General features: G+C 35.6%; 1 protein-coding gene and 1 pseudogene across 3 annotated transcripts in view; both read right to left on the reverse strand.

Annotated features, from left to right (window-relative positions):
- MAGI2 (membrane associated guanylate kinase, WW and PDZ domain containing 2) overlaps window positions 1-22,515 on the reverse strand; it is a 1,542,253-nt gene that overhangs the window by 1,149,188 nt on the left and 370,550 nt on the right. The window lies entirely within an intron of this gene.
- LOC118620287 lies at window positions 18,590-21,098 on the reverse strand (annotated as a pseudogene).

Here is a 22,515-nt window from a genome sequence, read left to right on the forward strand (position 1 = left end):
ATCTCAATGAACCTGTCTTCAATTTCATTGATTCCTTCTTCTGTCTATTCAAATCCACATATTGAGCCTCTGAAGTAAATTGATCATTTTGGTTATTCTACTTTTCAATTCCAGTATTTCCATTCTTTTGGACCTATAAATCATAATTTTTATTACTCTTTTTTCTTTGGTGAGGCATTTTTTTTCTCATACTTAATTTTAATTCTTTTTTTAAAATATTATTTTTTTAGAGAGAGAGAGAGAGGAAGGGAGAGAGAGATAGAAACATAGATGTGAGAGAGAAACATCAATCAGTTGCCTCCTGCAAGCCCTCTACAGGGGATAGAGCCTGCAAACTGGGCATGTGCCCTGACCAGGAATCCAGTCTAGTCCACTGAGCCACACTAGCTGGGCTCCTTTAATTCTTTAGACCTTGTTTCCTTCAGTTATTTAAACATATGTATAATAGCTAATATAAAGTCCAAGTCCAATATCTGGGCTTCCTCAGAAACAGTTTCTATTGACTGCTCTTTTCCCCCTGTATATAGGCCATACTTTCCAATTTCTTTGCATGCTTTTTATTTTATTGTAAAAAAAAAACCTGGAGATTTTAAATACTTAAAGGGAAAACTGATTCCCTTTCTTCAGGGTTGACGTTTGTTGTTGTGTTGTTATTGTTAGTTTAGTAATTACTTTCTTGGACAAATTCTTTAAAGAGTTTAAAATCTGTAATCTTACTTGTTTTTGGCCACTGAAGTCTCTGATCAGTTAGCTTAATGGGAAACTAATGATTTGACAGAGATGTTCTTAAATTATTTGAACCAATCAGTCTCTCAGCCTTTGCTGAAGGTCTCTTTGTGTATGTTGGAATACATTGTTAATGCTCTAGAAGAAGGTTTACAACTGTGTCTTAGCCTTCACTTCCTACTCACACAGAGCCTTAAATTCAGCCAGAGATGAGAGATTACGTCCTTTTCACATATTTCTTGGACATGTGAATAGTCCTGTCTATTCACAGGTATGTGGCTTCCTAGATTCCCAGGAATATGTTGGAGGGTTTCAAAGCTTTCTGTGGATCCCATCCCATGCTATTTCCTTTTAGTTTTTTTGACAAGCTTATCAGCACATTATGGTAACACTACCTCAGGTAGCTGTATTGGTAAACAATTGCTACTAATTGTTTTCAACAAATATCCTGAGGATGAAGCAGAGACAAACCCTGACAATAAAGCTTTTCAGCAAGCTGCTAGTTAGGTTAAAATAGTGACAATTTATAAGTATGAGCTTTTGGAAATCTCCAAAGCTATTCTGCCACCTAAGATACTGGTTTTATAGGTACCATAGTTATGAAGCTGTTGGTTTTCATGTCTACCATGTAGAGTGAGGCAGAGAAATATGAGATTAGGGAATATTAAAATACTACAAAGCTCACTGTTTTTAATGATATTCATGCAGTTTTCCTGCATAAATACTCTTCATACTGCTTCAAGCCTTTAGTTAGTTTCTAGAGTTCTAAAAAAGTTGATTTGGACATTTTTGCAAGTTATCTTGTTGCTTTATGGAGGTGTGATTTTCAGAGGTCCTCATTCTGTCTTTCTGAAAATGATCTGCTTGTTTTTTGTTTCTTAAGTGTATCCTCATTTTGGTGAGCAAAATTAAAAGAGCTTCCCAACTTAAAACACTGAGATTTAAAATATTTTGTCAAAATGTGGACAGTTTTAAACATTTTATTAAATAGGTCAAAGTATGTATTTGTAAATACAGAAAATCTTCCATTAGTGAGTTTATGCAGCCACTGTTAGCTGAAGAGTAGAGTTTCTTTCTAAAAGGTATAAGCATTTCAGTATTCATTTGGCTTAATTCAAGTCCCCAGTTATGTAAATATAAATATTTATTTGGGTGTTTGACATGTATTTGGGGTATAGTTACTGGAAATAGAAAGTTTTATTTCTTTTTTGTTTTTAAAAAAGATTATTCTAAGCAACCAAATACAGACTACCCATCCCCTCCATAAATAAAAGAAAAACTCACTTGATTCCAAGGAATCAATGATTTCAGGATAGTTTCCCAAATAGAGAATAATTTAGTAGAGCTCTCTTCTGAGAATTTCAATAAAATATTCAGGAGTAAATGGCTGTATTTAAATCAAAGATCTTTTTAGAGTCAAGCTCTGGCATATTTTTAGAATTAAAATGGAACAAGGTTGCTCTCCTTCTGTCTGAATAGATATATATGGGATGATTTGTATGGATCAAACCATGAAAGCATAATATATTTTAAAGATTTCTTAAAGTTGTTCCTATAGTCACCATTTACTGTTAACATAGATTCAATACTATGCATTCATGGTTATACAATGTTTAAATAAGTTTTCTATAATGAATATAAAGTTATAAATTTAAGGTTATAGAGTGTTTAACAAATGTTTAACCAAGGCTTTTGTAATAAATCAGTGTTGAATTTAATAGATATTCATGTATACTACCAGTGATTAAACCTGGAAGATTTCACCTCCAATGATAAATTACATTTTTTTTTTTTAAGAAAACCTTGTTTATTTAGTCTCATTTGTAGCAATACATATTCTTAGCTGGATTTTTTTCATGTTTACTCTGATGACTTAGATTTTTCAATTATGAATAAGCAATAATTGATTACCAATTAGCATAGAAAATACTTATAGGCATACATAATTTTCTGTTATTGATAACAGGTAACTCTCTCCTTTCATATTATTTTACCTGGATTCATTACCTCTTATTTCAGCTGTTTTTTTTTTTGTTGTTGTTGTTGTTTGCTTTATTTTACTAAAATGTCTCTCCAAAAAATGTATCTCACTCTCTTTGTAAATGGTGGGAATACTTCTCTTAGACAATTAAAGAAGAGATGAATCCTGAGGACTATCATTCAACTGGTTTACAATGTAATAATTCCTTGATTGATGACACATTCCACAGAATTTTAGGTGACTTGCTCAACTAATCTGTAAAGAGTTTATAAACATTAGCAAAGGCAAATCTGAATTAAAAGCTCATGAGACATGTGTACAAAAATGAAAAAAATTAAATACATGAGATCCAAATTTAGGGGACAAAAAGAGATTAACCAAAGAACTTATATGCTTGCGTGCATAACCCATGGACACAGACAATACTGCAGTGAAGGCCTGGGGCGGGGTGGGAGTCGGGTAGAGAGGGTCAATGGAAGAAAAAGGGAGGACATCTGTAATACTCTCAACAATAAAGATAAATTAAAAAAAATAAAGTCTGTTGTGGTTAGATAGTAATCTATAGCTGATAGGTTTCTAAAGCTTCTGTCACAGAAAAAAATACTTTATTCTCCGTTAGAGAAAGAATCCAAACCTATATAGTAAGTCATATCCATGGTATCTGTTGAACATATCAAAATTTTACTGAAGGTGAATTCTGATACTGTATTAAATTTTGGGTGAATTTCATCCCTCATACTAGCTCTGACCCACTTCCTTGATTTATCACACACTGTGCTCACAATAGCGTACAACTCAGCACCTAGTTTGTCTTTTTCACTGCAGTTCCACTCCGGTATTAAGATTTAAGAGACTTTTTTCCCTTTATAAAACCTTAAATCTTCATTTTTCATTATTCCTTAGCACTTTGAAGTTTAACATATTACCTTTTATGATCTCCCTTTCGTAGACTGTCTTATTCAGCATATATTCACAGTGTACTATATTTGCTCTCTTTTAGAGAGAGGTGAGGTGTGTGTGGGGGGGGTGGGTGGGGGGAGAACAAGACAGAAACACCAGTGTGAGAGACAAACATCAATGTGAGAGACAAACATCGATCGGCTGCCTGCCATATGGGCCCCAACTGGGCATTGAACCTACAACCTAGGTATGACCCCTGACTGGGAACTGAACCCACAACCTCTTGGTGTATAGGAGGATGGTCCAAGCAACTGAGACACACTGACCAGGGCTATATTTGCTAAGTCTTATCCTTGGTTCTCAGAGTGCTCAAGATCTTTCAGTTTTGATTATATTGTTTCTCAAGTCCCTCATCACTGAAGATAATTCCTCTTCAATCTTCTTGCTCTCCCACTTCACCAACAAAAAGGAGAAAAGTCTTCCCTTCAAAGAAAACTTACATCTCAGTAGTCGTTGAAACATCATACCAAGCATTATAATTCCTTCAGAGGGATATTTCTGATGTAACCATAATTAATTTGAAAGAGAACGTTTGACCCTGCCCGGTTTGGCTCAGCGGTTAGAGGTCAGCTTGTGGACCAAAGGATTGGAGGTTCAATTCCCGGCCCCAGTTGGGGTCCTGTGGGAGGCAGCCAATTAATGTGTCTTTTTCACATTGATGTTACTTTCTCTCTCTCTCTCCCCCTCCCTTTCTCTACTTTCTCTAAAAAAAAAAAAAAAAAAAAAAGATATAATGTTTGTATTACCAAGATTTCAACTATTGTTGTCAATGATTTCTAAGGCCAAAGTAATTGAACAAAAGGAATACATACTGTTATTAATACCTCATGTAGAATTAATTTATTATATTAAAATTGTAAAAACAGAAGTTAGCCTTTAAAATATTGGATTACAGAAGATAGTGAAATATTATGTTTTAAATACTATTCTATATTTTTATATTCAAGAAAATGAATTTTCACAGAATCCTGTAAGCCACAGGTAGCCAAACTTTTCCTGCCAAGAGCTAAATAGTAAATGTGTCCGGGTCTGCAAGTTATATGGAGTTTGTTGCAACTGCTGAACTCTGTTATTGAAGCAGCATTGGATAATATGTAAATGAATGGACAGGGCTGAGTTCCAATGAAACATTATTTATGAACACAGAAGTTAGAATGCTATATAATTGTTATTACAAAATATTATTCTTTAGAGTTTTTAAAACCATTTAAAAATGTTTTAAAAAAAACATAGTTTGTGGACCATAGTAAAATATAAAACAAGATTTGACCACGGCCTATAGTTTGCTGACTCTTTGTAAACCATGATACTGAATTATTTCTTTAATAGCCCTTGATAAACACTATACAGAATAGTAACCTGAAGAATATTTATGATTTGCTATGAAGAATATTTTAACAGATTTTTCAAAAGTCTTATTTTTTTATTGAAGCATGCCACATTTTTTCTGAGTAGTAAAAACAAAACAACAAACAAAAAACAAAAACCTAGCCAAATTTTAAGTTATTATGAAATTTGCCTAGGCAGTAAATTTCCATATGTATTTATATTTTTTAGTTTAGCTAAATGATTGGGGTTTGGATACAATTGGGCTTTGTTTGGTTGATTTGCTAATTGGAGTGTCTTGTAAAGATTCTAAAAACATATTCATTTACAGAATATGACACAGATATACTATATCTGTCATCAGTTCTAAAGATAAAGTTCTTGAACAGTACCATGATTTTGACATTGAAAAACCTAAGTTCCGATGGAAAAAATAGATTTGAAAGACTGAGCACGAATATGAAAGTGATTAATTATTTTAGTCTTCCCCCAAATAAATCAATAGCAACAACAAAAACACACCAATGCTATATATACATCATAAATGAGTAATTATGGATTCTGTGCTATTAATTTTCATATACAATTTATTATTTCTTAGAAACTTTAAGGATCTACCCAATCTCTAGTTTTAACAACATATTTATAAGTAGATTTTGTGTTGCTGCAGACAGTACACAGCTAGGAAGTATTTTTTTTTACTCGTGTATGCAAATATTCAGGGCATTTCTGACTTTAACTCAGGAGTTGATGATGTCTGATTCCTAAAGCCCATGTCTTTCAGGCTTTGTATTTATTTCTTTTCAGACTTCATTACATCAACTTCTGGTGTTTTAGCAATTTCTCTTACTTCCCTTTTCTTTTTCTTTTTTATTTGTTAATCTTCACTTGAGGATGTTTTTTCTTTGATTTTTTAGATAGAGTGGAAGGGAAGAAGAGAGAGAAACATCAATGTAAGAGAGACTCATCAACTGCTTGCCTCCTGCATGACCCTGACCTGGGCTGAGGATCAAACCTGCAACCCAGGTATGTGTCCTTGAGCGGCAATCAAACCCACAACCCTTTGGTCTTCAAGCTGGTGCTCTAACTGCTAAGCCAAACTTACTTCCCTTTTCTAACCTTACCATATCATTCTCTCTAGTTCCCCACCCCCCACAGGCATAACACACAATTTACTTATAATTAAATCAAAATTTTCAGTTTCCTTGGAGCTATATAAAAGAACATTTGTCTAAATTTAACTTATGAATACTGAAGATTCATGGTTGGTATATTCTTTAGATAAGGAATTATAAAGAAATTTCTTAAATTAAATTTTTGAGCTACTTCAACCCTAAAATTTTATAAATGAAGAAACCAAGGCCCAGTTCCCTCCATAGCTTGTTCTGAAATGCAGACACCAAGTGCACAGAATTGATAATCAAGATACTACAAAAAAAGGAAAATGACTCATGCATGGAGAAGCTCAGTTCTGAGAAGATGAGTCTCCAGGCTCAGAGTAACTATCACTGATAACCTGAGGCACAATATGCCTGCTCAGGACATTGAAGAGTAATGGGCAGGGATGAGCCTGAAGATAGAAGTATGTTGGTTATACACTGTGGCCTTCCCATCTCTACTCTCTCCTTTACTCAGCTCTGGGAGGCTGACCCTTATACAACACATTGCCTGGATCCTGTGCCCTGAGGCCAGGAGGCAATTTTGGCCACAGGTGTGTCCTACTTATAGCCACAGTCTTATCAAGCAGTCCCTTAACTTAACCATGGCTCTCTCTGCTGCCCGCCTTGTGCTTCCAAGTCTCTTACGCAACAGCTTCCTTTTCTTGCTAGCCCCTGGGTGCAGCATCCCTTCCTGAGTTCACTGCCACAACCCTGCAAACAACTTTGCAAAAGGTTCCTTCATTTAACTCTCTTAAATTACCCCGATGAGTGTGTCACCTGCTTCTCCCCAAGACTGACTGGTACAAAGAACGAGTAGTTATACCCACCAATGTTCAAATGTCTTCAGGAATCTGAAGCCATTGAGTCCCTAATATCTAATATTCATGTGATTATGCCTTTAATGAACAAAAGGATGAATTACTATTTAAATGATCCATCAAAATCTTTTTACTTCTGGAAACACTAAATAAATAAAGAAACTCAAATGTTTCAATGCATCACTTATGCTCCTCTTTTCTTTGCAATCTCAATTTCATTTCACTATCAACAAGAATTATTTTTGAATTCCCTGACAGCCAGAAAGTCAAGATGGCCCAAAACTATGGAGAAAGCAATCCAATTCTCTATGAGAGAATTATCAATGAAGACTAAAATACTGCTGTGAATTTTATAAAAAGATTATTGATCATCTTTCCAACAGCCTTCTCAAATAACTTACTGTCTGTTTGCTTGAGTCACTAAATAAAAGTCATAAGACCACAAAGTAATCTAAAGGATAAGAAAAGGAGTTGTAAATAATTATTGTTATAAGTATGAATTTATTATTATTATTATTATTATTAGCCAACTCTCACTGAGGGATTACAACATGTCAGGTACTATTGTATATGGATTAGCTTAGTGAATCATCAGTTACTCTATGACGTAGGTATTGCAGTCATCACATCATAATAGACAAGGAAATTGAAGCACAGAGATATCAAGCAACTTGCCCAGAGTCACAATCTAGTGAAAAGGGGGAAGCTGGCATGTCTACATCTCAGCTGTTTCCTTATGATAAACAGAAAATAATCACTGAAATTTGTAAGTTTAAAATATATATCAAAATCAGCATTGCTTCTTTTTGCTGCTCCTGAAACCAACATAACTGGTGCTATAATGAGGGTTCTGATATAGAGGAATTAATTGGTCAGGATGAAGACGATTTATGCTGGAGGACCACATAAACTGACACAGTGAGGACAGTCATGAAAAAGGCAGCAAGTAGACAACAATCAGAGGTCCAAAGAGGCATCATGTGACCAGCATCAAACAAGCCTAACAGTCCACAAGAGGCGCCCTATCCGAGAGTGCTAGGTAGGAGAGACTGGGGTTTCAATGTGGACTCCTATCCACAAGACAGAGAGCCAGCTTAAGGCAGCTATATCAAGGCAACTACAGGTAAAGTATACCTGCTAAAGGGCTGTTGTGAGGGCTAAGGAAATTACTGCATATGGGAAAGAGTTGCTCTACTAATTACTTAGTAAACATCTCTCAATTTTTAACTAATGACAAAATTACCTAGAATATATCCTATGATGCATTATGTTTTCCAGGCTTTTATACATCTACAATAAGCAGAAACATTATATTCGACTTTTAAGAAACCTTCCTAGAAACAGCTGGCATTCACCCTTTATCCTCTTTCTTCCCTCCTTCCTGCTGGCTGAGGGTGGGTACAGTAGTTGGACTTAAGCAGCTTCTTTGGAAAGACTATACTGAAGATAATGGCACAGTACAAGAAAAAGAGTTAGTATCCCTGACAATTTGGTGGTGACTCTCAATTCTGAACTGCTTCTCTGACATGAGAGAGAATTCTACTTAGGTTACGGTTATTCTGCCTTTCCTGCTACAAACATGCAGACATGGAGTTTGCCAGGAGAGGTGAGAGGAAAGGAAGAAAGTTCTCCTTTCAGAGTTTTGTGCAATGTTATGAGAAAGCAAATGGTATTAAAGCTGCTGGCTTTCAAACAATTATTTGTTCATTTTCCCATTTCAGTAACAATTTAAGAGGAAATATATATATATATATATATATATTTTTTTTTTAAGTTCCTTTCTTTGAGTCTCCAAAGAGTATATCAGAACCCAGATATGTTTGTGAAGGAAGAATTGCTGGACAAATAATCATTTGAACATTAAGTACATTTAAATGCAAGTTTTACCTTTAATAATTTCAGTTGTTTAAAAGATAAAACTAGTTCTGTTCTTTAAAATGGTTTTAAAAGTCTACGAGTCATTATATTATGTTGAATTTTAATATGAGAGCAAATAAAATGCTTTCACATGTTAGCCAAAAGAATAATAATATTGAGTATAATATAAAGATTTGGGGTAAAAACAAGAAAGAAAGAAAAAAAACTGCCAAAGGACATTCTTAGAGATCTTAGACTCATCTATAAGGTAATACATTTATCTTTATATAAAATAGTATCAAGTTCCATTGAAATTTAATATTTTCAGTAACTTTTTAAATCTCATATCAAAATTAGAAAACATAGAAAATATGGTTAACCAAAAATAAAAGATCACCAGTTAACTCCTGTAAATAATTGTGTATATGTTCATGGAGACTTCTCTTCATGCATACATGGGTATAAACATTTTTACAAGAATGCTGTGCTGTATTATAATATTTTATAAATTATTTTTTTCACTTTTGTAATAGATCCTTCTTTGAAACAGCATTTTGAATGGTTGTATATTATTGCATTATATGTACCGCAGTTTACTGAACCCTTTAGTTGCAAATCAAAGTTGCAACTAATTTTTTAAAAATTAATGCTTATTTGTGCTCTTCTGTGATATTAATTCTGTCAGTAAACCATAAAAGTAGAATTATGTGCTCAAAGGCAATACAAAATCATAACCCTTTTGATGAGCATAAGCAAATATTTCTGTAAATATTCTTTTCATCCAGGAGCAAAATATCTCCCTCACTCCATCCAAAAAACACTATATTCTCTTGATATTTAAGGAAACTGATATTTGCAAGTAAGGTGGAACATAAATATACAGTCAATTTAAGATGTTTTAGCTGGGTTAATTATGGGAGAGAGAGAGACTGAGATTGAGATTGTGTCAAATCTGGCTAGGCTACAGTCCTATTATTCAGTCAAATTCTCATCTTGGTGCTGCTGTGGGGTATTTTGTAAATGTTATTTATGTTCATAATCAGTTGATTTTTTTTTTTTTTTATCCTCACCCTAGGACATTTTTGCATTTATCTTCAGATAGAACAGGAGGGAGACAGGGAGAAAAAGAGAGAGAGAGAAACATAGACATGAGAGAGACACATTGAGTGGTCACCACCCACATGATCCTAACCAGGGTGGGGACAAACTGCAACTTAGGTACGTGTCCTTAGTAGAAACCGAACCCGGGACTCTCTAGTCCACAAGTCGACGCTCTAACCGCTGGGCAAAACTGGCCAGGGCCATAATCAGTTGATTTTTAAGTAAGGAAGATTATCCTAGATCTGAGCATTCTGATTCGATCAGTTGAAAAGTCCTAAGAGTCAACCCGAGGACTTCCTAAAAAGAAAGATATTCCTGTGGACAGCAGTTTTAGCCTGTGACCGGGAGTTCCAATTTGCACTTTCATGGCCTTCCCTATGGATTTCAGACTTGCCTAGCCAGGTCTTAAATCAGGAACAAGACATGAATGCCCACTTTTATCACTTTCATTCAAGTGGTTCTACCAGAGCAATTAGGCAAGAAAAAGAAGTTAAAGGCATCCAAATCAGAAAGAAAAAAGTAAAATTGTTTCTTTGCAGATGACATGGTATTATATATAGAAAACCCTAAAGATTCTACCAAAAACTTGTTGGAACTAATAAATGAATTCAGAAGTGTGGCAGTATACAAAATTAATACACAAAATCAGTTATAGATACTTACAACAAACTAACAGAAAGAGAAATTTAGAAAAATAAATGCAATCCCATTAATAATAACATCAAAAGGAACAAAATACTTGGGAATAAGTTTAACCACAGAGATAAAAAATCTATACATTGAACACTATGAGATTGATGAAATAAATTAAAGAAAATATAAGTAAATAAAAAAATATTACAGGCTCATGAATTGGTAAAATAAATACTGTAAAAATGTCTACATTACTAAAGCAATCTACAAATTCAATGCAATCCTATCAAAATTCCAATAGAATTTTTTACAGAAATAATACAAAATAACCACAAAATAATCTGAATAGCCAAAGCAACCTTGAGAAAGGAGAACAAAACTAGAGGTATCAAATGTCCTGATTTCAAACAGTATTACAAAGCTATAATAATTAAAACAGTATGGTATTATCATAAAAACAGATAAATGGAACAGAATAGAGAACCCAGAAATAAACCTGCACTTATATTGTCAATTAATCTACAACAAAATAAGCAAGATTATGCAATGATGTTGGTAAAACTAGACAGATATTTGCAAAAATGAAACTAGACTACTTTTTTACACCATATACAAAAATCAACTCAAAAATGGATTAACAATTTGAATGTAAGGCCTGAAACCATACAATTCTTAGAAAAAAGTATAGGAGGTAATCTCCTTACATTGACCTTGGCAATGATTTTTTTTTTTTAGTTTGACACTAAAAGCAAATGCAACAAAATAAACTAGTGGGACTGCATCAAACAAAAAAGCTTCTCCTCAGCAAAGGAAATAATTAAGAAAATAAAAATGAAACCCACGGAATAGGAGAAAATACTTGCAAATCACATATTAGATAAAGGTGTAATATCCATAATACATAAAGAACTGAAGAACAAAACAAACAAAATCAAACAACCCAATTAAAAAATGGGCAAAGGGCCTAAGCAGACATTTTTCCAAAGAATACAAGTAAATGGTCAACAGGTACATGAAAGATACTCAACATCACTAATCATAGGGAAATGAAAATCAAAACCACAATGAGATATTACCTTGCACTTGTTAGGATGGCTATATATATAAATATTTATATGTATTTATGTTGACAAAGATGTGGAGAGAAGGGCTTCTTGTACCCAACTGATGAGATGTAAACTAGTACAGCCACTATGGAAAACAGTATGGCAGTTCCTCGAGAAATTAAAAGTAGAACTACTGTATGATCCAACAATCCCACTTCTGGGTACATATCCAAAGAAAATGGAAGCATTATCTCAAAGAGATATCTGGGTAACACTGTTCTTTGCAGCATTATTCACAATAGCCAAGGTATGGAACAACCTGTCTGTCTATTTTTGGTGGATGAATAATGTTATTCAGCCTTTTAAAAAAATGTTCTGTCATTTGCAACAACATGGATGAAGCTGGAGGCATTATGCTCAGTGGAATAAGCCAGACTAGCATGGCATGATATCACTTATATGTGAAATCTAAATAAGAAGAAAAAAATTGAATTTATAGAAACAGTGTATAAAAGTTGTTACCAGGTGCTGGGGAAGAAAAAGGAGAAGTTGGTAAGAAGGTACAAACTTTCAGTTGTGAGATGAATGAACTGACGATCTAATGTAAAACATCATGACTATAGTTAATAACACTATATAGTATAATTAAAATTTGCAGAGACTAACTTAAATGTTTTCACCAAAGTGAAAAAAGAAAGATAAATAAGTAAGGTAATGATGTGTTAATTAGAACTTGATGTAGGGAATGCTTTCACATCGCATGAGTATAGCAAATCACCACATTATAAATTTTAAATATCTTAGAATTTTATTTGTTAAACATACCTGAATTAAGCTAAAAATGCATAGTTTAACAGAACTGTATAAAACCTTTATTTTAAAAAATCTATGAATTATTACCTCAGAACACCAAAGTCAAATTAAATAAATAGAAAGATATAACAAAAAGACGTCCTTAATATGTATCTCTTATTCTTTCTCTTTCTCTTGTTGAATCCTAACTGATACAGAAATTTTCTACAACTCAAGTTGTAGAAAATACCTATCAGCCAAAAAATTAGCCAAATTTAAAATATTAATTAACTGATTGTATCGTTTAAAGATTAAAAAGCAATTTTCTGAGACAACTGTCCATCTGAGAATATATTCTTTACCTGTGTTCCTGTCCTAGTGTGTTCCTTAGGATATTCTGACCTTTACATACTGAACTTTCATTCCCTGGCACACCTCATCCAAAGTGTACCATGCACTGCACCCTGCCCTAGGCCCTCGGGTGTACACGAGTAAACCAAGTGTTGGTTGTACAGAAGTCACAGACTAAAAATTTAAGCAGGTAGATTTTAATTCAGCATAGTGCTAGCAAAGCAATTATTTAAAAAGGGCTATGAAAGAACAGAAGAGCTGTTTGTGTGAGTCAGGAAGGCTTCCTAGAGAACTCTCTTCTGCATCTTTGATGAGGCTTGTGGCGATCTCCACAAACAGTAATAATCTTCAACCAAGCAGCCACACTGCCTGATGTCTACCAGAAATGCCTATGCCTCTCTGATAAGTGCAGGTAAACATCCTAAGTTTATCCTGTAGCATTAAATCCTGAAGTGTATCCTTTCAAATCCTTGGAGAATGTCCATTCTCAGACAAACTTCTTTATGTAAATAGTCCTCTTTGAAAAACTCTTTTGATGCTTGTTAGAAAATAAGCACCGTGTTTTGCTCTCCACTATTTCTGTATGGCAAGCATCAAACATGTGTGGCAGATTTTTGATTTAACAAATAGTTCTTAGGGCGTCAGCTTTTGCTGCAGTTATGTGAGTTGCATATTCATTGCACATCTCCAAAATACTTCACTACCAAGAAAACACTCTGAGGTATATAGAACATGAAAAGCACTATATAATCCCCAGCAGAGCACAGAATAAACAATCCTTCTTTAAAGATTAATGATTCTTTTAACAGCAGAACCAACTTATGGAACTGTCTATTTTTTGGAGCTATGACTGAGATGCTTATATTGATGAGACATGAAAAGTTAAGCTTCCTGTTTCCTGATCAGTAGCTATTTACTTACACAGTGTAGGGTATGGAATCATGAATTCTAATAAGAACAGATTCACATCAGCTCAAATCTCAATTATCTGAATACAGCTTATGCATTCTTCTTAGTATCTAGAAAAGCATAAAATTCAAATGACTTTCTTTCTGCCACCCTCATGCTTCTCAGCCGTCTCTGTTCTACCACTATCTATTGCATACTGAGGAATTTAAAATAATTTTACTGTTAACATAGCAAAATGCCAATTATCGCATGAGCAAACTCATCCAATCCAACTGACTTGTTTTTTAGATTATCTGTGACATTTGTGTCCATTGTCGTAAACTCTTGAGATGTAACTGTATCTCTAAGTCTAGTCATCCTCAAAATAATGCAATGTTCACTTTTTTGTTCAACAATAAAAACTTGCACTAAGTGGATATTCAGAATCACAGGTGGCTCAAACACATCAATAAATCCATGTTTTCCCTGAAAATAAGTTTGTGCATGACTCACACCAAAAAATTACAGAGGAAAAAATCCCCACAAAACCTCAGAATTTTAACATTATGACAAGAACTTCCTTAAATGTGCCTGTTGAAAGAAAATAATTTTGGGTAACTTGATTATGAAAAATATTTAGACTCTAATTTATAGCTAATTTCAGTCAACTATTTAGGAATTATAAATGGAGACAAACTATTGATAGATAGGGCAACCTGGATGAATCTCAAATGTGTTATACTAAATGAAAGAAGATAGACTCAAAAGGTTACATATTACATGATTAAATTTACACGACAGTCTGTAAAGGAAGAACTATAGGGACAAAGAACTGATCAGTGGTTGCCAGGAGTTAGGGCTAGAAGCAACAACAACAAAAAAAGATTGCAAAGACAAAGCGTGAGGAATTTTTTTTTTTTTAGTGTTACGGAATGGTTTTGTATCACAATAGTATTTGTCATATTTATCTAACTTCATGCCAAAAGATTAAGTTTTATGTAAATGTAACCATAAATTTTAAAAGGTGAGTAAATGAATCATAAAGAGAAGCAGTATTATAAAAATATCACTTAAAGTCAACTCAACCAAATCATATTGGTGAGTGGAAATAATGCTCATTAAGAATTTTAAAAACAATAACAATTCTGGTTGTCTCTGAAACAATTCAAACTAAGTCAATGTAGATGCAGGTCCATGAGATTATTTTCGCACATTGAACTATGTAAAGTGCTTTTCTTCCACCAGGCAAAAATAAATAGATCCTAAATAATCTCAAGTGTTCTCTAAGAAATTAAGCCTTTGCTTAATGCAGTGTCTACCCTTTATTTATAGGTTTCATGTCATCTCTGATCCCTTTATTCCTAATTTCATACACTTTCCTCCCATTTAGAGTGAATTAGTATATCTTCCACCACGTTTGGAAATTTAGTTCCCAAGTTTTGACCCTACACCAGCATTTCTCAAAGTGTGAAATCAGAGTCAGCAAGTAAACTGAATAATGATTCCCCAAAGATGTCTATGCCCTGATACATGGAACCCATGAATATTTTTCCATTATGTGGCAAAAGAGACTTTACAAATGTTAAGGTTATAGATTCTAAAACAGGGAGATTATTCTGGTGGACGTAGTCCAATCACACAAGCAAATGACTGTTTCCAGGTAAGGGGAGGAGAGTTGAGGCAGAAGGGGCAGTCAAAAAGAGAAAAGTGCAAGAAAGACTCACACTTTCATTACATTAAAAAGGAAAGAGGTCATGGGAGGGACATGAAGGAGACTTCTTGACTCTGAGACTAACCTCTAGTCAGCAGCCCCAAGAAAACAGGGATTTGGTCCTATAGACACATGGAAATGAGTTCTGCCCACAACTTGAATGAGTCTGAAAGTGGATTTTCCTCCAGAGCCCCCAGGCAAAACTTTAGGCAAGGGAAACCTTGATTTCAGTCTTGTGATAACCTAAGCAGAAAAACCAAGTAAGGACTCAGATACATGATCTATAGATTTATAAGACGAAAGTTTGTTTTGTTGCACACTGCTAAATTTGTCATAATTTATTATGGCAGCAATAGAAAACTAATATATTTGTGAATCATGATCTTTATTAGTGATACCTGGAATTCACATGAAAATGCTTATGAATGCTCTATTTGATAATCTCTTCCTCCTTGTAATGCATTTCTTATTAATATGTCAGGCCAATCCATCATCTTCTATATCCAGGAAGTCTTATGTAATTGACCACCCAGTCTTAGATTGCTCCACAACTGGCATCCTCTTAACACTTATATACTTAAAATGTAGATTACCAATTACCAATATGCATTAGTTATTATATCCTACTATGAAAATATCTTGTAGTTAGTTATGTTTGTAGTTTATGTCCACAAGTCATAATAATGTAGTTTAAACACCTTGAAGGTACGAATTGTGTTTCCCATTTCCTCTGAGGATGATCATAAAATGCTTAGAATTTTATAGGAAAAAATACCTGACATGACTCAGAAGTTTCAAAGAAATTAAGTTCCAAGGTCAGAGAAGGGCCAGGAAAGTACTTGGATGACCCTCAAGAAAACCATGGCTTGGATATTACTTTGGTGGTTCTAACACAGTCCAGGGCTGGCCCTTATCTTTGCAAAATCAAAAACTTAAATTTGTCAATATATTGAGAGTTCAGTTTCTTTCTTTTTTTTTTTATCCTCACCCGAGGACATTTTTCCATTTTTTGTTCAGACAGAGCGGGAGGGAGCGAGAGGAAGAGAGAGAGAGAGAAACATCGATGTGAAGGGACACATCGAGTGGCTGCCACCCTGACGACCAACCAGGGCCGGGGACAAACTGCAACCGAGGTACGTGCCCTTAGCGGGAACCGAACCCGGGTCTCTCTGTACCGCAGGCCGACGCTCTAACCGCTGAGCCAAACCGGCCAGGGCGAGAGTTCAGTTTCTTAAGGACAGACTCAGCCTATCAAGCTCACAGAGACTGATATAAAAAACACACCCAGATGTTAATGGATTAGTTTGCACAGTATCTGTGACACCCAGACATTCCCATGGTCTTGACTAGTGGATAAGCTACAGAACAACTGTTTGGTGGGCTCAGATTCAAAAGAAGAAGATTACATTATATTCCTGGACTGTAGACTGATGTCAGGCTTTGATAATCTGATGCATCCATCTCTACAACAAAGATATTTACCTTATGAAAATGCCTACTTGTATAATTTATAGGTTTGCCACTTTAATTTCCTGTCCAAATCCCAATTGTGAGTAATATATATTTTCAGTATGTTTATTAATACTTCTAGTCAAGTTTTGTCTCATGGACAATTTATCTATTCGCTTGTCTAGATTCTATCATTTAACTTTCAGTGAATGATTTCATTATAATTTTAGTGAGAAAAGTAACTTCAATGTAAATACCATGTGTTTTCTACCACACTGAAAAAAAAACACCCTGAAAACAAGGGGTTCAACCTAAAAAAAATAGTTTGATTTATAATTAACTTTGAAATAGAGTCTCATCATAAACTCAATAGTGTTTTTGTTGCTGTAGCTTATAATCTAAATCTATTTTAAACCTGAAGATTTGAGAACTTTTACTCATTCTAATTTTACTTTGCCTCATCCAAAATGTGTTCTCTTGACTAGTCATCACACTTCTGCCACGATATTTCACACGTTCCACTCTCACAGAGATACTATAAATGTGTATCTTGCATATCTCACATCTAAAGAAGTCACAAATATTTTGACAATATGGAAAAAATAATAATAAATTATTGTTTTTGTTATTTAAAAAAAATTCTCCTATCTCCGAACCTACCTATAAACCTGTTGTGTGTTTTTAAAGATGAAAGTTAAAATTTCTAAACACCAGCTGAGTATATGATTTGTAATCCAAATAAAGAAAACAAGTATAAGCTGGTAAAGGAGAAGCTTAGAGATAATAACTTGACCAAAGGTACACAGTTATTTTAATTATGGTGTTTCTGACATAAAAGCTATTTGTTTTACCAATACTCTGTGCTGCATCAAAATCCAAGTATTGCAATAAAAACACACAGAGGCTGAGTTACTACAACCCACCATACAGATTGTAGTAACTGCCATTCCTGAATCATATATAATTTTATAGTGGAAAGGGCCTAGGGGTTACTTTCCAGCCCAACTCTCCGAAAGACAACCCTGTCAGCAAATAGTTATTTTGAAAAATCTCAACAGCACAACAATAGAATTCAACTGCTCTGATTCCATTTTGGGACAACTGGATACGAAAAAAAAAATTGTTTTAACCAAGTAAAAATCTGTCTCTTTGAAACACCACTGGTTAGTCTCCCAATTGGCCCTTTGGCATTATACAGGCTAAATGTACTCCTATGTCCTTCATATCACTTAAAAATTTTTTTAACGTTTTCTTTTCTTTATTAACTTTTTAGACAGAGAAAGGGAGAGCGAGAGAGAGAAACATCGATGAGAGAGAACATTGATTGGCCACCTCCTGCAGGCCCCCCACTGGGGATCCAGTCCACAACCTGGGCATGTGCCCGGACCAGGAATCAAACCAGTGACCTCTTGGTGCATGGGTCAATGCTCAACTACTGAGCCACACCAGCAGTGCACATTTTAAATTTTTGATTAAGTACACCACCATCTCCTCTGACCCCTCAACTATAATTAATATGTTATAAGTAATAATTTTCCTTCCTTGAAAAGATTTATTTAAACATGAGACCCGGAAGTAAACATTCAACTGCTGGGATTGTCTGACAAGTGCAGATAATAATAGAAAAACTATTCCAGGCCTGTTCCTATCATTCCGACCACTCCACTTTTCTCTGCATAGGTGTCACAATATTTGTTCATATTTAGTTTGTGCTTAATTTGTGACTCTAAATATATACCTTTATGCTCCTTTTTGGGAGGAGGGGGATAAGTCAACCTGACTTTTATCTTTTATTGTGGGCCCTTTGTCCATTTCTGCTCCTGAATTCTGTTTTCCGATTGTTTCTTGGATCCATGAGACACATTGAGAGACTTGGGTGTAGACACCAGGCCGGTTGGGCTGCCCGCATAGGAAGTCTCCCTGGGAGATGAAATCATGAGGCCTCTGTTGGACACCAGGGGGCCTCTGGAGTGCCCCCCAAAGGAGTCCTTGTCGCCCTCTTAGGTGCCGGCACACAGCATGTTGGGTGTGATTTTCCCCAGTAGACTTGAGGACATTTCTCATCAGAGTGTAGTTCCATGTTGGCAAACTGTAAGGTTTGTGAGTAATTCATCTGTGGGCTGATGGTGGTGCCCCAGCCAGAAACCCAACAGCAGGTGCCAAGGGTGAGGCGGTGACTGTAGGAGAGAAGCAGGACGCGATGTGGCTCGTGAGCTGGACCGGGGACTGCAGCTCCAGAAGCATCATGTCCTGTTCATGTTCAGATGAGTGGGGCTGCTCTGGTGCTGAGGGTGGAGCATAGAGCGGACTCCTTCCGCCACCTGCTCTCCGGCTTCCATGTGCCCCAGGGCATGCTTGCACAGGTAGTCTGGTTCGGTCCTTCAGATAGTGTGCTGCAGTGGAAACCCATCTGGGGTGAACGAGGACTGCCCTACAGAGCAGCTGTCCCTGGACCAGCAGGGCTGCCTGTCAGAACTGAGAGTGGGTGGGCAGGTGTAGCACCAGGGAGAAACCCACTGATGCCATTGATAATACTGGAATACTCCGGAAAGATGTCACCTGACAGGGCTGTGGTCAGGAAGGCAATCTTAGGGGGTCAGGGGCCACATGGCGTCTCCTGGGTGGGGGCAGGGCGGGAGGGGCCTGGGCGGGGGCCTGGGAGAAGAGCTTCCGCAGCCAGCTGCCTAGGCTCATTTCTCTTCAATACCTTGGGAGGGGGTGGGGATTTTTGTTCAGGCCCTTAGAAATGACAGGAAGTGTTTGCACCATAGTGTGGGAGGTAAAAATGACTATTTATGATGAAACTCTACAAAGTTATCTTACTAATTAATGGGGAAAACTACTATTTTTCCATTATCTTTAAAATTTCTTGTCAAACCATTAGAAACTCTTTTACTGACAGATATAGATGCATAGGAATGAAAGACAGAGAAATTAGTACTGATTTAGTAGATACTGTATTTTAAAACATTAAAAACTGAGAATTAAGAGTGTTGTTGCTTTTGATGAAACAAATCATAACTTGAACAGGGCTGGTCTTCTTGATTAATTTACGATATGGATTGAGTGCCTTTGCTATGTCTTGCATATTGGCATACTTCTAAGTTTGGATCAAATGCCAGCATTTTATCTTTTGTTCTTTTACTGTCATAAAATATATCTGAGAACTCCTTTAAAATGAAGTTTTTTGTCAGTACCTCTTCTTCTGAGACACTGTCATTCTTTTTGTCACATTCCTCAGTTATGTCTAGTCCCCATCACTACTGGGGATGCATAGCTTGAGTCTCCTGATCAGCCACAGTGTCAGTATTCCCATGGTCAGCTGTTTCTTATAAAACTCAATTTATGTTTTATTCAAATTCCTCTTCAAGCATTTTTTCATTTATCTGGTACACTTTCCTTTTTGTTGGTCAGTTCCCTTATTTGATTCTTTATTTTTGTAAAATGGCACATGGGTTTATTGGCAAGAAGGCAACACAACTGCATGTATCGTCATCTGGGCTTAAACAGAACACCAGAAGCAGAATGAGTAATCACTGATAAATTCTGAAAGAAGTAACATGATTGGTCACTGATCAAGATGTGCATCTGTTATTAGTGGTTTTTGGACTGAAGAGCTACTTGCAAAGTTTGTACTTTATGCAATGAATCACAGTTCATACATCGTGATAAGAGAAATTTGAACTGTGACTAGTGCCATTTAACTACATCATTGTAACTGAAATTTGTGCACATTGGAACTGTGCAAAGTGAGGATTGCTGTATATGTTATCCAGGGAAGTCTGGGCAATGCATTTTCATCTAGTTATAGATAAAAATGCGGAACACAGCAGAATCAAGTACAGAATTCTGTGCTATGTCACAAACTTCCACTCTCCAAATAAAGATCAGTGCACATTTCCCATTTTAGTTACCAAGAGAAAGAAAGAATGTCAACTGTTCAAATATCCGATATTTGAGATATCCGATAACCTAAAACAAGAGGGAAAGCAATTATTTGGTAACTGTTAGTGAAACCATGCACAGTGCAGGATCACTCCCTTTTCAAATGTGTCCATGTCACATACAAAATGGTTTATTCTAGAGTTTTGAAAGTTTCCTGATACCAATCTTAATTCTATGTTTTCCAAATCTACCTTTTGAAAATTCCAAAGTATATGGTCTTTCTTATACTTTGCATTTTCTCTGAATACTAATCTGAATACTAATCTCTGCTGGGCCACTTATCAAAAATGTGACCTTGAGAATGTCATTCATTGAGCCTCTACTTACTTCTCCGTAGAGTGGCATAATGTGCATGCTCAGTTAGTGACAGTGGGTCATTAAAACTCTCAAATAAAATTAAGTGTATAAAATCACTTTACAAATTGCAAAGTGCTATAAAAAGTGAAGGTGTAATTTCCTAATGTAATTCCCCCAGAACTAGGGAATTGGATACATTTAAAGCATCTGGGGACAAACTCCGACCTATTCAGGAGATGCAGTTTCATTTTATCATGTTTGCTCTGCTTTTTCCTGTGTAGACATCAGTGTCTTTGATGGAGAAATTGGAGGCAAAACAGAAGTTAAAGTACTCTGCTTTCTGTGTTCATCTGTTAATATTACACAATCCTCCTGAAACAGTGAACCTATAATGTTCTAAATATAGCCTAAAATTTTATTTTTTAACCTTAGTTTTTTAAAATCTTTAGCTTTTTCTGCACTTTAATCTTTCACTAACAATCTCACAGGCCATACTTGAGCATATTCTCCTACTCTCTCACACACATTCCTTTCCACCTGAACTCAGCAGAGAACTCCCTTCACTTCAGACTGGGCTTTTATCTTGAAATGTTTATTTTTAGAGACTCTGACCATTGAACAATATACTTCTTTTCTGGGATCATTTTGGCAAGTTGATTTTCTAATGTCTAAGGTTCATATACTGTGTGTATTTGTTGCTTTTACATAGAGTTTGTTTGTAAATACAAAAGTAGCTGCATTCATTTTAATAGCAAGAATTGTAGAGCCATCTGAACTGAGGTTACTATTCTGGATCCCCTGATTCGGCAGATGGGTTCTGAAATGATATTGACCCCAGACTGTCCAGGTTAAGTGATACTGAAGCACTCTACTATTCTGCGTTAACACCTGTATTTAACAGGGCCACCTGAGGATGATTTGTCCTCCCCTAGTGTTTTAGATTGGACACATTTCTCCTTATTGTATGAAGGACGTTGCTTTGCTGGTGGGCCTCTTTAATGAACCTTGAACAAGACTCCAAAACGCCAGCTAAGTGTTGTAGACACACAAAAATCAAGATGTTGAAACAGGTCTCATAACAAACATTTCTAAATTAAAGGCAAAGGTCACTCATGACGGAGAAGAGGCTGAAACTGAAAAGAGATAGGTACAAAATATAAGAAGGAGAAAGTTTTCAATTTATTCTATATATCTGTTCAAAATAGATCCCATTTTGAGACACAAAGGACAGATCCCTACATAGTTTCCACCTGCCCAACTGACTTTGCTAGTGTCAATTAAATTTCCTCAAATTCCACACATGCCCAACTGGTCTCAGCCACTTTGGTGTTACTGCAGAACCCACAGAGTCCCCTCTACTAAGTAAGGAGCCCTGACACACATAAAATGTACAGTTTAGGAATTTATAATCCATTGGAGAGTGAGAGGACCAGAGAAAATACTCTCCTTTCGAACCTGAGAAAACTGGAATAAA

This window comes from Molossus molossus, unplaced genomic scaffold (genome assembly GCF_014108415.1).
Source record: "Molossus molossus isolate mMolMol1 unplaced genomic scaffold, mMolMol1.p scaffold_m16_p_7, whole genome shotgun sequence".
NCBI lineage: Eukaryota > Metazoa > Chordata > Mammalia > Chiroptera > Molossidae > Molossus > Molossus molossus.